A 17,216-nucleotide genomic window follows, 5' to 3' on the forward strand; every position below is an offset into this window, starting at 1 on the left:
GATCATAATATTTCACATAGAAAAAAGTATCCCTATGGTACACCATATATGAAGACATTTAAGCATTTCTTCTTTCCAGCGAGATGAAAATGGAACAGACATGACAGTTATCCAGCACACAGAGTGACATTTTAATACACTCTCTTGTAATAAATTTTGAGGGATGTAAAACTGAAAATGGGCTATGTAGAGAGAAGGGTCTCCCAGTTGGAAGTCATTCTGTGAGATAGCTAATAAATCTTTAGGCCACTGGCAAGGCCACTACAGATGTTTATACCCTAAACAACTCTATGAGGTGCTATTCACATCGAGTCTATATGGGTGGTGCCCTCTGGAGTTGTACACTGCACACGTTGCAAAGCAGTCCAAAACGACCCTGACCGTGGGGACGTTAGTGATATCTTTCAGAAGACTGTGTGTGCTAAACGATACTTCAGCGGTCTGCCTGTGTTCATAGCTCTTCTCATGATATTTCAGAACAAGCAACTGTTCAAAATAACAAGCGTATGGCAAAATCATTCCAACTGGGCAAAGAAAACCTTGTCATTTACTTCCCCAGCTTTCAATCACTATCACATCCGGTTACAGTGAGCGCCTAGTAGCAAGAACTGCCTGGATTTTAATGTCAGCTTTGGCATCTCCTCCTAGTGAGCAGGAGAGCTTTTGGAATGCTACTTAACCTCTGTGTGTTTCAGCTTCCTCAACTATAAAATGGGGATAATAGCAGTACCTACGTCATAGGGTTTTTATAAGAATTGAATTGAATGTGTTCATATTTTAAAGTACTTACAGTAGTGCCTAGCACAGGGTAAGCATTATGTATGGACTTGTTAAATAAATAAGTAAAACATACAAATATATATTTATTGTCATTTGCTGAACATTCCAGCATATTCTATTTGTTAAACAGAATGTTGTATTAGCAATAGCAGATTTTCAGATATACACCCAACTAAAATACTGCTAAGACAATAAGTAAAGCTGAGAGAGAAATAATATTGAGCATTGTTCAAACCTCTCCTTCTTCAAAATACATTAGATGTGAAAAATATGAATTAAAGAACTACATTCTTAGCAATAAAGTATTACTTAAGATTTTAAAGCAAATGTGTAACGTCAGCATTGGGGGCATAAATTGTATTGTCAGACAAGGTAAAAAAGGATACCCAGATGAACACTTTACTATGGGTTTCATTTTTTCTTCCAAAATCATAAATGTAAGCTATGTTCATAAGCTGACCACAGCCCATTTCATTATTAGAATATATGAACTCGAAGAAGTTAATTTTCTCTGCTAATTTGAATTTATTATACAAATAGCATAACAACTGTAATAGGAGGAAGGAAATATCATGAACACTCACACACACACACATCAGTAGTTTTCATTTTTCTTTGCTCCTTTCTGTACAGATTCATTTGCCTGCCCTTTTTTGCATAGTGGTTGAAAAAAAAGTAAGATGCTCCATAAGCCTCTGTCATCTGTCCTCTCTCCTTTTCACGCCACACACTCCCTCTGGGAGGAGCTTTATCCGTTCGGTAAGTATTTATTGAACACCCACTGCGTGCCAAGCACTGTTTCAGGTACTGGGGGTGTAATGCTAAACAAGACAGCCAAGGCCCGGGGCCTCAAAGAACTTAACTCTAGTCAGGAATCAATATGTAAACCAATAAGTAAACAAAGTAATTCCAGACGTTTGAGGGTCAGGGAGGGCCCCTCTGAGGACCTTTGAGCTGACAGAAGAACGACAAGGAGGTAGAAACCATGCAATGAGCTGAATATCAGGAATAGCACACGCAGAAGCCCTGGCGTGTGGGAGAGCTGAGCGAATTTGAGGAAGCTAAAGGAGGGCCAACTGCAGGAGAGCAGTGACCAGAGACTCAGGAGCAGGCGGGAGTCAGCTTAGTAGGGCCTTGTAGCCCATGTAGCCCTTAGTAGGGCCATGGTGAGGAGTTTGGATTTTATTCTAAGAGCAACAAGAAACGTTTGGAAGATTTTAAGCAGAGGCAGCACAGGTTCTGTCCTAGCTCTCTGGTTACTCTGGTGGCTTAATGGAGAGTGAATTATGGCGAGGCAAGAAGGAGAGGGACCCATTAGTAGACGACCGCAGTAGTCAAGGCAAGAGAGGATGTTAGTTTAGACTGGGATGATGGCAGTGGAGAGTAAGTAAAGAGATGGATTCAAGATATGTTTGGATACAAACTTGCTGATGGGTTAGATGCAGAGGATGAGGGAAAGAGAAGAGTCTAGAATGACTGGGATCCTAATTTGAGGGTTAGGCAACTGGGTGTGTGATGGAGGTATTTGCTTAGACTGGGAGAGGGTCATATTTAGGACAGAAATCAAGAGTTCTTTTTGTGTACATTTGGTTTGCAATACCTATTTGGAGTTCAACTGGAAACGTCAGTTATGCAACTGGATACATGAGGTTGAAGCTCAGGTCAGTTGTATACCTGGGAGACATCAGTACATAGCAACACTTAAAGCCACAGGACCAGAAGAGAATTAAGGAGAGAAAATTGAAAACCAGCCCTGCAATACTCCAACTTTCAGATTTCAGGCAGAGGCAAGAGAGACAGCTGTAAAGGTTGAGGAGAGTTCAGTGATTTAGAAAGAAAATCAGGACAGTGTGATGTTTCTGAAGCCCAGAGCAAAAACTGAATCAAAAAGGAGAGAGTCCTTACCTGTGCTGAATGCTGATAATAGGTCAAGCAAGGGAGAACGAAGAAAAATCCATTTGATTCAGCAATATGGAGATTTTTGGTGATTTTGACAACATCTTCTCCAGCAGAGTCTTACAGATTTAAGCTAAAATGGAATGAGTTGAGATTGAATGGATTCAATGCAATTCCAGTAAAAATACAAATAGGATATTTCTTAAAAATTGACAAACTGATTCTAAAATGCATATAGAAAAGCAAAGGGCCAGGAATAGCCAAATCATCTTGAAGGATAACGGGAGATTTTTCATATCAGGTATTAAAACTTGTTAAAAAGCTAGAGTAGCCATGGGACATTGATATGTGCACATGCAGGACAGTGCACGGCAGATTATTCAATAAATGGGATGACTGGTTATCCATAAGGAAAGAGTAAAATTGAATCCCCACCCACACCATTCTGAAATATCAGTTACAGGTGGATTGAGAATGTAAAATGAAGGGCAAAATTTTAAAACTGTTAGGAGAAAATTTTATGACTTCAGGGTAGAGAGGAATTTCTTAAATAAGATACACAAAGTTCTAATCATTGAAGAAAAGACTGATAAATTTGACTACCTCAGGCTTCTCAAAACACACCATCAGGAAAGTGAGGGGCCGGCTGAGTGACCGAGTGGTTAAGTTCGTGCACTTTGCGTCGGAGGCCCAGGGTTTCACCAGTTCGGATCCTGGGCGTGGACACGGCACTGATCGTCAGGTCACGTTGAGGCGGTGGCCCACGTGCTACAACTAGAAGGACCCACAGTTAAAATATACAGCTATGTACCAGGGGCGGGCAGCAGGGGAGGCTTTGGGGAGAAGAAGAAGAAGAAGAAGAAGAAGAAGAAGAAGAAGAAAAAAGATCGGCAACAGATGTTAGCACAGGTGCCAATCTTAAAAAAAAAAGAAAGTGAAAACTCTGGCCTGGCCCCCTGTTTAAAGCTCCATGTGCTCCACTTGGGCAGCAGGGATTCACGGGTTCGGATCCCAGGCGTGGACCTACTCCACTCATGAGCCATGCTGTGGAGGCATCCTGCATACAAAGAAGAGGAAGATTGGCACAGATGTTAGCTTAGGGCTAATCTTCCTCAAGCAAAAAAAAAAAAAGAGAAGATTGGCAAAGGATGTTAGCACAGGGCAAATCTTCCTCACACACACACACACAAAAAGTGAAAACTCAAACCACAAACTAGGATAGAAGATGTTTGCAGCAACTATAACTAACAAAGGATTTGAATCCAGAATATCTAAAGATCTCCTAGCAATCAATATCAAAAGACAAATGACTGGATAGAAAAAACAAGGAACATACAAAGGAATTTCACAGAAGAGAAATCCTTAATGGCAAATAGACACATGAAAAGAAGTCCAACGTTTTTAATAATTAAGATAATGGAAATTGATGATAATGGCATAACATTTTATATCCACTAGGTTGATAAAATTAAGAAGTCAGACAATACCAGGTATTGGAAAGGATACAATCAACGGAAACTCTTAAAAATACTACTGAGAATTGAAAGTGACATAACCAGCTTGGAACACCATTAGCATTATCTTATAAAATCGAGCAGTCAGATAGCCTGTAGCCCAACAGTCCCATTCCTGATATATACTCTAAGGAAATGGATGCCATGTTCACAGCCTCACTGTTCATAACAGTAAAAATGAGAGGCAATGCAAATATCCATTGACCAGAAGATGAATTAATGAAGTATAGAATATTCTCACAATGCGTTACATTTAAGTGTAAATGAATGAACAGCAGCTACTGAAACAATATGGAAAAATCAAGTTCCATACAGATAGTATGATACTATTTTTGTAAAGCTCAAAAACAAGAAAACCACACAGTGTATTGTTTGGGGATAGACTATGCCAGACCCATCAGAAAGCACCATTGTGGCCCCCTGTCAACACAGGGTCTCTCTGAAGAGCAAGCAGTGGGAACAGGCTGCAGCTGGGGAATTGAGAAATAAACTTTTTGTTCTGAGACTTCTTGCTAAATGTCTCAGGAAGTTCTCACACACACACTCCCTGCCCGGCCCAGGTCTGACCCGGGGCGGGGGGTGAGGAATGGACACAGCGAGAACCCTGGAACCTGACGTCGTGGCTGGTCCCTCCTCCCAGCTGCTGAAGGCTTTTCTTCTGTCCTGTGGAACCTGACACATCCGTGTGGAACTTGCCTTACAGCCCACCCTCCGTATTCCTACTCTACAGCTCCTTAGAATAAGCTATGGTTTCGTGGCTCTTGAAAAAACTTTTGGAGTTCCGAGTCAACCTTCTCCTGTCTCAGAAAGCCATAATTTTGCAAAGCAAAAGGGTTTGCCCTCAGGCTATGTTGTTCCCCTAAGGACTTAGAAAACTATTTTGAAATTCAAAAATCTAAGCACTGACCTCTTTGTTCTTTGCTGTATCAAATACTCACCTTCTCTAGGACAGTAAACCTCAGATTTAAAGTCTATTCTTCATGGCTATGAGGGTGAAAAAAACCTGAATTACTGAACCAGAAAAATACAAGAAGAGATATTTAAAACTTCTGCTCCGCCCTTTAACAGGGCGCTCCCTGCCCTCACGCCTCACGGCCCCTTTCTGCTCCACGCTTCCCCAGTGCATTTTGCATTCCAGCTGCGGCTGATTCAGTGGTTGTAGCTGCACTTTGACGGCATCGTGCCCTTGCACACGCAGTCTCCTTCTGCCTGCACCGCTCTCCCTTCAAGCTTGCCTCCCCACTTTATAGATTTAAACTCTTAAATTAGAGATTATGCTATTTTGTCAGCTCCAAACCATCTTTCTCTATCCTCTTGTGATGCTGGGGTTGAAACTATGCAAACCACGTCTCTTTGCTGGCAGAATTCCTTTTGGTTTCTGTCAATAAGTGGTGCTAAAGGCAGACTGGAAGGCTTGACAGGGTCGAAGAGACTGTTCCATCCTGTAATGTCACCAGCAATGGCCCTTCCCCCTGGCGATAGCCAGGGTTTCCAGTCTCCAGTTTCTTCTGGCACTCCTAGAAGCAGCTTCATCCCACCTTCCTCAGGGACACCAGCTCGAGCCCGCCAGTCTGCCCTCCTCCAAGGTCTGGTCCCCGCGCTGTGAGCACCTCTCTGAGCTTCTACTTTCTGACAAGCCCAACCTCTTCCCCATGTTTGCTCAGACCTGGGAGGGGTACTCACTTCCTGCGGTTACTATGTGTACGAAACCTCAGGTTCCCTTTTTTGCGTTTTCAGTTCTTCAAGACCCGGTTAACTAATTCCCAATATTCAATGTTCTCTGTTGAAATTCTTAATGTGTTTTTTTGTTTTCCTGACTGATCTTTCTCCTCTGCTAAGCAAAGGGTACCAGAATATGCCACCTCAAAATGTGCCACTTTGACATAAGGATTATTTTGAGCTGAAGGCAATTGAGAAGAAACAGATACTAGAAAAGCTCTCTGCCCTCCCCCTATTTGCCTAAAAGCAAGACATAGGTTTGTGAAGGTGCTCCGCGACCCGTCCACCGGGAAGGACAGAAGGTAATCATCCCTGAGAAACCTACAGAACAAGCTTTGTTAACTAGCCCTTATCTTCCGTTAGTTCCCCCATATATTTACCTTCCCACACTTTGCTGCCCTAGAAAGGCAAAGTCCTTTCCCTTTGTCTTGTCACTTCTTTAAACATTTATCGCGCTTTTGTTAAGACTCTTTGAAGCCCAAGTTCCAGCCACCCCTTTGAGTTGCTCATCACTGAGTACCCCTGTGTAGTATACGTGCAATGCATGTGCTAATAAACTTCTGTTCGTTTTCCTCTTGTTACTCTGTCTTTTGTCAGTCTAATTTGCAGAGCCCCACCAATAACCTAAGATGGGAAGAAGGAAAACAGTTTCCTCCCCTATATAGGACTATCTGGACCATATCATGCCCTGCTTCCCCGCCAAAACGTTTGTCTTTGTGCTTCCATCACACCTTGTAGATGGCTCCTCTGAGGTTCTTATCCCAGGGTGTTATAATGATTTTCTCCTATGACAGTGTCCTACCACTAGGTTGTTAGCCTCTCAGAGGTAGAGATCATGCTTTATTCATCTTTATAGTACCTGTACCTATCACGATGAATGCATACACACTCAATAAGTGAGCCTTGAATTTATGAGTGAACGATCATGTGAATGAATGACTATATGACTACGGTAGTCCTGTATTTTATCCTGCTAAAACTTACAATGACACCTCTTCTCTACAGAATAAATCCCAAGGCCCCGTGAATCTGGCCCCTGCCTTCTCTCCAGCTCCAGCTCCCTCCCACCCCTGTCTTCCCAGACGTACTGAAGGGCTTACAGCTCCCAGAACACGCCTCTAGGCCTCTCTCCTCACCATCCTTTCTTCCTGAAATGATTGTTCACGTCTGATTCCTCTATCACACTGCAAGTTATCTGAGGTACTCCTTCACTTCCACTGCCCGGGAGAATCCTGCAATACATTAGATACTCAGTGTATGATTATTAAACAAGCATTTCTATATTGCTGCAATTTCCATAATGATCGTTTCTGATTCTCGTACAATACTTTATGTATGTTGTATGCCATGATATACCTAATCGCTACTTATTGGATATTAAGATAGTTTCCAATGTTCACTGTTATAATTAATACAGTAGAGCACTTTTGTGTGCCAAGAGCTTGTTTTCTTGTAAAGAGAGTTATTATTTTTTTCTTTATCTTAAAAGAAGGGTAGAGTATGAGTCAATAAAAAAAAGGAATTTTCATTTTTCTCAGTTGGCATCAGTGATGGTGGGCCTAAGCCCTAGGGGATGCTTTTGGGGTTGCCTTGTCTTTAGAAGACCAATGAAATAATTTGACTCACAGTAATTTGAAGTATTTCCAGAGTGACTTGCAAATCAAGATTCCGATGTCCAAGTATTCCAGACCTAGCATATCAACATGCCTGAACTTCCACTCTCTCCAGCTTCTCCTCGAGTACACAGAGGCAGAGAGCAAATAGGTGCCATTTGACCTCGGGGATGGGATGGTTGGGGTTTAAGAATAGGATAGTATATAATCAGCTTGTCAGTAGAAATTAAAATCAGCTGAAACCAACATCATGGAATCATACCAAAGTTCTTTTTCACTCTCTTCATTTGGAAACCTCCAAAAAATAAAGAAATCCATTAATACACGAAACAGAAGCACTCACGAAAATTTGTCTAAGTACAAGTCCCCTCCATTGAACTTTGTTTTCCTAATTTTCATTTTGTAATTGGAGATGTGCTCCCAGCTCTGACATGAAGTCCAGCCAGCATCCTTTCTTAAGCTGTCTTCTGACCACCATAGTTTCAAACAGGTTTAGAACTTCCAAGTTAAAGAAGAGATAAGGATAGATAGATAGAGAAAGGACTAAGAGAAAAGTGGTGTGAGCCTAAAACTGACTTGACTTCCAGCTTTGGGACAGAAAGCTTTCTGGACCTGAGTCCTCATCCACAAGTTGAGTAGAAGATCCCCAAGTCCTCTTTTAACTGAACGTCCGTGACCTTTTATGTTTTAGTCCTGATACGTGCAGAAACGGCTAAACTCCAACTAGCTTTTGCCTTTCCTGAGTCCTGAGAACAAACAGCGTAGCCCGAACTCCTTTGCAGGTGTAAGGCATCTTGCATCCTCCTTTCCAGATAAAAAAAAATACCCCAAAGAATTTAGCTGCTGACTCCTCAGGAAATCTTTCTCTACTTCATTCACTATGATTCGTATATTCCCCTCCCTTCAGATCCGTGTGGAATCTGACTTGAACTCATTCTGCACTCTTTGTTGACATAGAATCCCGAAATAAATCCCTTCCAACTTGCAAAAGACAACTTTGCCCGATTTAGCTAATCCGTGCACAGAATCCAACCAAGAGAAATCTAACAGAAAAGAATGGCTCCTCCTTGCAACTTTATCAAACTATTTTTAATTTTATTTTGTTGTCCCTGTTGTTTAACCTAGAGTTAAAGAATATCCACTTCAATTTGGAGAAGTCGCTCTGGACCCTACCACGTGCCCTGGGCTTAGTTTGCAAATACTCAAAGGACCACTGTCTCCGCTGCTCCTTCGGGTTTACCCACAATTGATCAGAAGAAAAGGCATTCATACAGCTCCATCTTTCATTTTTTTCAGCCTGCCGGTTCCTCCAATTTCCTCTCCAAAAGAACATGCAGCTGTTTATAAATGTCTCTATTTAGAAATGCTCCTTAGGAAGCCAAAGGAAACCTCAGGCTTCTATCGTGTCCGGCATTCTGCATCTTGGCTTTCAGATAACGTTTTGCGAGTGATGATGAGAATAAATAATATCTTACTGTCTGTGAGGGGAAAAAGAAGCAGCAGAGCCAACGTGGCCTCTCCTATCAAGAGGATCAGAGTCCTCATCGTGGACCGCTGCTTAGGAAAGGTAGTGTCCAAAGGTGACCAGCCCTGTTTGCTGCCGGCTCATTGGCTGGGAGCCAGGACTGCCATGGTCCAGTTTAACTAACTGGGAGGAACTGTTTTCAGGGGGAGACGGGGGTCACTAATCAGGGCAGCCCATATTTGGCTGGCTCAGCATTTTGAAGTGATGTTGAACATCCAAAGTGATGAAAATCAAACAGGAATATTCAGCGAGGGCAGCTGGTCACTGTTAGGAAAGCAGCTCTCCCTGTTCTATTCATCCGTGGATGAAGTCAAGTGGTAAATGTTTCGCAATGTTGAATTCATGTGATAAATGATCCACTAAGTCATGACACATTGCAATGTATATTTTAAATACGAGGCAGAATTTGTCAATTAGAATGCTGCTTAAAATGAGTACAAAGTTCTTTTATCATAATTATAGCCCGAGGTTTGTAAGGGGCTGCGTTTCACTCCTCTGTAATCATGATCAAGCAGTTGTGCATTTTGATAGTCAACAAACTTTTATTGAACGCCTACCATGTGCTGGTCTGATTCTGATTTAGAACCCTAATTCTGGCCCCGTTCACTACCTTATTTTTTACTGCAAAAACTAAAACTAAAATGTTCTTCTTTGGGGTCATTTCTGGAGTCACTTATCTATTTTTCTGTAGGCTAGCAGAAAGAAGATTGCGCTGGCAACTTCTACTACTGTTTAAGGAAGAGAAAGAGTCTTAGCTCTGGAGGTGCAGCCCCGACCGAGAGAGAAACAAGCCGTGCTCACGTGAAAGTATCATTCTACAGGGGAAGCAGACAATAAACAGACACATAAATAATTGAAAAAATAATTTCGGATAACTATAAGTGCCATAAAAAGACTAAAACAGGATGTTGTGACAGAGACTGATGGGCAAAGTAAAGGATAACTGCTTTAAAGTGTCATGGAAGAACCATTCAGGACGTAACGTATGAGCTTAGACCTGAATAATGAGGAAGGCCCCAGCCATGGAAACCCTGGAGGGAGAACCTGGGGAGCACCCAGGAAGCCCCAAAGGGGGATAGGCTTGGTGTGTTCAAGGACTAGGAAGAACAACATGACCGCAGGCCTGTGAATTAAAAGAGATTTAGGAGATGAGGTCAGAGAGGTAGGTGGGGACCGGATAATGCCCGTCCTGTGGACCATGGTAAAGTAAGACTGGAAAACAATGAAAGATTTCAAGCAAGATATCAGGGTTTTTTTCTTAAAGTTATCATCCTGGCTGCTTTACGGGTGACAGATGGAAGCAAGAAGGCCGACTTAGAGTAGTTGAGATAAGCAATGAGTGGCCTACTCTTGGCAGTGACATGAAGTAAAGTGGATGGATTTGAGCTGTTTTGGAAGCAGGACCTCCAAACTTGCTGAAGAATTAGATACAGGGGTGAGGAAAAGGGAGGAAACCAGGAGCTTTTAGATTTCAACAACAGAGTGGATGGTGGTGTGAGATGGAGAATTGAATTCAGGGTGGAGGGGAGGAATAGGTTTGAGATGAAGGTAGGTATCAAGAACTTTTTGCAGCTCTGTTATATGAGAGATTTCTATAGGACATCTCACTGAAGATATGAAGTCTGGAGAAGTAACAGTAGGTGCGATTGGTGTGTAATAGATAAGCGGAGTCATGGGAGGAGAGAAAAGTAGGAAGCCCAGGCCCGGGCGATGGTGCATGCTAACATTAGAGGTCTAGGACAGCGTGTCAAGGAAATAGATGTAGTACGTAACCCACTGCACATAGAGGCCAAACACTGGACGTAAAGTGCATTCAAGAAGGACCCAAAGGCAACACGCACACGCTGAAAGCTACGGCGCTCTGGTGCGTTAACTTTCTGCAAGGGTGAAAAGAAAGATGAAAACCATTCAGTCTGAGTTAGCAAATCTTATGGAAAGTGAAGAAAGATCTTTATTCCATGAGGGTATTTATGACAAGTGACTGTCTCCGCATCACTGATGCCCTTGTAAACAGTCCTTCAGGAGCTGTGGTTTACCTTTGCATAGGGGTGCGCTTCCTCCTGGGACAACTGGGGGAATAGACAGTACACTTGTGGTTGGTTGAGATTTGCAGAGTCCTGTTTGGTGATACTGAGTCATTTCCCTATAGCGTCTAGAAGTTAAAGATGGCGTGGGGATCTTACGTACGTAAGGAAAAATCTCTGGATTCATTCTGCAGATGTGGTGGTCCAATCTAGTCAGCTCTAAGTAAGCAAGCCCTCAGGAGTCTTCTGCAGGGACTGCTCTCATATTAACATGGTGAGCGAAGCACACCAACACCTACCAGGACAGAGGCTAGTGGCCCAAGAGGTGACCATGTGCTTTGGAGGCAGGCCCACCTGTGTTCCAATCCCAGCTTTGCCACTTTCTGGCTCTGCGTCCCGAGACAAGTTACCCAATGCATCCAAGTCTCAGTTTCCTCACCTATAAAATGATGAGGACACCTCACCAGCTTGTTGTGCGATGTAATGAGGCACCATGTGCTGAGGGACTGACGCGTCCCTCAGTGCGTAGTTAGGAGGTGCTTAACCACCCTTAGCCTCCTCTCTCTCTGCATCCCAACGGCTTGTGGGAGTACACCCTAACCCACTGAAACCCCAGGTAAGCAGGATTCTGGCCCCATTTGCTACATTACTTTTTGAATGTAAAAATTAAGACTAAAATGTTATGTTTGTAGGTCATTTCCTGAATCAGTGGTCTTTTGAGAGCTGACAGAAAGAAAATTGCCTAGCTAACTTCTGCTATTTCAGTATGAGAAAGATTCTCAGTCAGCGAGCAGCCTTCTCTCCGTCTGGGTGATTCCCTCAGCATTGCTCTGGCGCTAGTAACTTCCTACCTGAGTTCTAGAATTTGAGTGAGTCTAGTATCAAAACTCAGTAAGAACAGAGAAACTTCCAGTCAACTGCTTGCCAGATTTCCCTACCGTGCACGGTAGAGTAACTTGTCACAGAACCATTGCCATTTTTCTTTCCTTTGATTTATTAATTCAGCCAATATATGCCGAGGCCCTGCTCAGCACCCACCATGGTGTGAACGCTGGAGCCACCATGACGATGAGCAGACAACGCTGGCCCTGCGCTCGCCCTGCGGGCCGCTGCTCGGTGGGGAAAGTGGCCCTCCTCCCGCTATGTTCCCAAGAGGTCTTTTACTTAGACAAAAATGTGACTTGTTTAAGATTCTTGGACTTGTTTAGAAATATGAAGGAAAGGTTATTGCCATCTTTTCCCAGACAGCTTTCTCTTTATTTGAGGGATAGGATCTGCTTCCTTTGTGTATGTGTTTTTAGTTGTAAAAGTTATACATGCTTGCTTTAAAATGTGTTAATCTCCCCTAAAATGGGAAGCTTCTCCTCCTTGCTAGAGGAGAAGATGCTAACTGCTAGAACTTGGTGTCTGTATTTCTAGACTTTTTTCAAAGCAGACACAAATAGACACAAATACACGTCTGTGCATGCCCATCCCCATGCTCCGTGCACACACAGTGTTTGCTTAGTTTGTTTTTACAAAGGTAACGTCATATTTACATGCTGTTCTGTAACTTGATTTTTTTCCCATAGCCATATGTCATGGACATGTTATCATTTTAGTATATTAATCATTTTAGTCCACTATGTTGTTAGTGGGCTACACAATAGCCACGGAATAAATAAATTGCAGTTGCTGGATCTTTAGTCATTCTTATATTGATAAAACTTTAGGTTGTTCTTAATTTATTGCTAGTAGAGACAGTTCTTCAGTAGATGGTCTTGTGCATATATATTTTCACATTCCTGTGTGCTTATCTGTAGAATAGCATCTTGGGAGAGGAATTGCTAGATCAAAGGTGTTGGCACGGTAAACGTTGATAATGTAAAATTGCCTGCAAGAAAGGTGACGCCCCCGTAGTTTCCTGTCAGCAGCTAATGAGAGCACTCACTTCCTCCTTCTCTCTCTCAGACTGAATAGTATCATTCTCAAGTTTGCCAATCTCGTAGGTAAAATGGGATTTCATTTTAGTTTGCAGGCTTCTGGTTTCCATTCTGACATGTATAAAGCTTGGAAGTCACCATTCGCATCCTTACAACAAAAAAAGCTGGACAAACAGAAAATCAGTGTCTTTACTTGGATCCATCAGAGATTGAAGTTTCGAGGTAAACCACACCCTGAAATCTGGGGAGACAGGTGCATCCAGAGAGACACAACAGAAGCCTCTAGAATGGTAAGGGTGGAACCACTTAACCTCACTGGTTTGTGATTATGACTAATGGTTGCAGGCTGTGTGCAGACTAGTGTGAGAGAGAAGCATCTAGGGCCCCAATCCTAGGGAGGGCCCCACAATTCCCCTCCACCCCAAGAACCCCACCAGGTTCTCATGATGAGGATCTGAGAAAAGTCCCCTCTTGGCCCTGGCAGGAGGATGGGAAAAGTAACAGTGGTCTAACCCTCCAAATCCTTCTTCATGACAAAGGCCTACTCTCCAGGGACGATACTGAAACCTTATCCCACCTGCACTTGGGGATTTCCACCCTACTCGAGGCCCTAGCCTTCCTGTCTCACCTAAAACAAACCCAAAAGACAGTTCACAGGACGCTGGGAATGAGGGAGGAGGGTCCTATACTCAAGGAGGAGAGACAGAAACACTTGTGAAGGCCACATTTCCAAGACACAGGCCCACCAAAACACTGAGATTTAATCAGAAGGTCATGGAGCTCTTCCCCTCCCCCTACCTTACCACCACACCACTGAGCCTCCAGTGGATTACAGCTGGAAGCGCTGAAGACCCCCATCTCCCTGAATGGCAGTGCAAAGGGAAGCCCCAAAGCCAGGAGAGGGCATGAAAGCAAGGACACCAGAGGAATTTGAAGCCTCTGGAACTCATAACTTCACCAAACATTAAACATAGCCTAACTCCAAGCCCTATTAACATAAATCCTCACACTGAAGGCCTATTGACCTCAGTACCTATTACCAAGGCAACATATCTGGCTTTCAACAAAAAATCGTGAGGCATACTAAAAGACGAGAAAAAACACGGTCTGAAGAGACAAAGCAGGCATCAGAACCAGATTCAGACATGACAGATGTTGGAATTATCAGACAAGAATTTTAAATAACTGTGATTAATGTGTTAAAGGCCCTAATAGAAAAGTAGACAGCATGTAAGACCAAATCAATAATGTCAGCAGAGAGATGGAAACTATAAAAATCAAAAGGAAATACCAGAAACAAAAAACTGTAGTGGAACTGAAGAATGTCTTTGGTGGGCTCGTCTGCTGGACACAGCAAGGAAAGAATGAGTGGATTTGAAGACAGCTCGAAAGAAGCTTCCCAAACTGAAACCCAACGAGGGGAAAGAATTTTAAAAAACAGAACATTCAAGAACTGTGGGACAATATCTCAAGTGCTAACACATGTGTGATTGAAACACTGGAAGGAAAAGAGAACAGGCAGAAGAAATATTTGAAATAATAATGTCCAAGAATTTTCCAAAATCAATTACAGACTGCAACCCCCCACAGATCCAGAAGCTTCAGAGAACACTACGTGAGATAAATACCAATAAATAAATAAAATCCCCAAACCTAGGCATTTTACCTTGCATCTCTTTCATTATGAGTGAAGCTTGCAACCCTGGCAATTTGTATTTTTTCTCTAAATTATCTGTTCGTATTCTTTAACTGTTTTTCTTATCAATTTGCAGGAATATTTTGTATATGATGTGCAGTAATTCTTTGTCTGTTACATACATGGCAGGTATTTTCTCCCATAACTTTGTCTATGGAGTCTCTAACCATTCTGAAATATTAAAAAGGTTTGAGATCCGAGCTGGCCCAGTGGCGTAGCAGTTAAGTTCACATGCTCTGCCTTGGTGACCCAGGTTTCATGGGTTCGGATCCTGGGCACAGACCTAGCACTGCTCATCAAGCCACACTGTGGCGGCATCCCACATAAAATAGAGGAAGACTGGCACAGATGTTAGCTCAGGGCCAATCTTCCTCACACACACTCACACACAAAAAGTTTGTGACCAATTTTGGCAACCTTTTTCTTTCTTGATTTCTAGCTTTTATATGGTGCTTAGAGATGCCCTTCAACTTCTCAAAATTATAAAAACATTCCTTTTTTTTTTTACTTTAAGTACTTTTTATATTCAATGTATATAGAATTCATTATTGTGTAAGGTATAAAGTAAAAATATACTTTACTTTTTTCTAATTGAAAATCAATTTTCTAATACCAATTAGCCTACTTTTCCCTCCATTGAAACACTGCCTTTATTATTAAAACATAGATATTGAAAAAGCTATCCTTCATCTACCTATTTATGGCAAACTGTTTTTGGGCCTTCAATTCCATTTTAGCAAACTATTGATTTATACCCGTGCTGAAATCATTTTTTGTAATTACTATAGCTTTATAGCATGTTTGACTGCTCTGTGTGGTGAGATAAATTATCTTTTCTTGTCCTTCTTTTTCTACTCTATCTTAGCTATTCTTACCTATTTGCCATGCTCAGTTTTCTTTAGAATGGGCACATTGTTTCATTTTTTAAAATGCTAATGGGGATTTGATTGGAGTTGATTAAATTTAGATATTATTTTGGAAAAAAATCACCAGCTTTATAACTTTGAGTCTCTTTGTCCAAAAACACGGGCATTTCCGCCATTATTCACATCTTCCTTTATCTCCTCTTGGGTTAAGTTTTAGCGTTTTCTTCATATGGGTCTTGCGTAGTTCTTGTGAGGTTTATTCTTTTCCATGGCAGATCATCTGGAGTGTTTTGTTGTCATGGTAATCGCAATTCTTATTTCCATTACATTGTCTAATTGGTTATTGGTGACCAGTTATGGGAAAGCTTTTTGCTTTTTGTATGTTGATCTAATATCTGGTCACTTCAGTAAATTTTTACTCTTTTTAGTTCTAATTTTTTTCCAATTAATTACCCTGGATTTCCTAAGTAGATTTTTATAATAACCTGAAATAATGACCATTTTTCTTTTTACTTTTACCATTTACATCTAATATCTTTTTCTTGGCTTATTTCCTCGACTCAACACACTGTTAAATAGTAATGATAATTACAGACACCCTTGTTTTCATTTTGAATTTAATGGAATTGCTTCTAATGTTTCACCATTTTGGATGACATTTACCTTAGTTTCTGATATCAAGTAAGAAAGTTCTCCTTCTAGTCTTAGCTTGCTAACAATCTTTAAAAGATAAAGACATTCATTTTTAACATGCTTTTACAGCATCTTTTAAGATATCATATGGGTTTTCTCTTTGACCTATAAATGTAATTCATTTTACTTTAATAGCTTTCCTAACATTTTTTAAACCATTCTAGCATTCTTAGGTAAACACTAATTGGTCATAGTATTTTATACTTCCAATACACTTTGATATTTGCTATTGTTTTATTGAAGATTTTTTAATATCCAATTTATGAATTGTATCAATCTAGTCATTTCTCTTTCTTCTTTCAGTCTTTTTTTTCCTTCTATGCCTTTTATGCTAAGCTTAAGTATCAGGGTTATATTATCCTTATTGATATGATCCTTATTGATTATCTTTCTTTGTCTTTGCTCTAGAATGGTTTAAATAATTAAGGAATTATCTGCTCCCCGAGGAAATAGCCTCTTGGGAACTGGTGTACTTTCGAGGAGTAGTTCTTTAACTATCTGTTTGATTTCTTCTTTGATGGTTGTCTATTCAGATTTTTAACCTCTTTCTTCATCTAGATTTTAAATTCATTAATTTCATTGTCAGAAATTATATGGCATTTTCTTAATCTCTGCTGTATCTACAATTTTGTCCCCCTTTTTCATGCCTAATATTAGTTATTTGTGCTTTCCATTTTTTTACTTGAATTACCAAAAGTTTTATCTTGCATTTTACTTTCCAATGAACCAGCTTTATATTCTATTGAATTTTCATGTTTGCTTACTTTTTGCTTGTTTTTCTTTTTAATTTGTTTTTATTTTGCATAATCTCTCATTTTCTTTTTCAAAATGTTTATTTTATTTTTATTCTTCTTAGATTCTTGAAATGAATCTGCTTACTTATTCTCAATTTTTCTTTTAAAACACCTGAGTCTACTCCCAAATGTTTCTAATTTTTAAGAATGAATTCTTTTTCATAATAGTCTTTG

The 17,216-nt window shown here is 41.0% G+C and overlaps 1 long non-coding RNA gene across 1 annotated transcript; it reads right to left on the bottom strand.

Moving 5' to 3' along the window:
- Positions 1-356: 356 nt before the first annotated feature.
- Positions 357-3,413, bottom strand: LOC124237990 (uncharacterized). Its single transcript, XR_006888203.1, has 3 exons — positions 3,280-3,413; positions 2,686-2,809; positions 357-486 (listed from the first exon to the last, which is right to left on the bottom strand). It is a non-coding gene; the product is annotated as an uncharacterized LOC124237990 (long non-coding RNA).
- Between the last annotated feature and the right edge of the window lie 13,803 nt (positions 3,414-17,216).

This window comes from Equus quagga, chromosome 4 (assembly GCF_021613505.1).
Source record: "Equus quagga isolate Etosha38 chromosome 4, UCLA_HA_Equagga_1.0, whole genome shotgun sequence".
NCBI classification, from domain to species: Eukaryota; Metazoa; Chordata; class Mammalia; order Perissodactyla; family Equidae; genus Equus; species Equus quagga.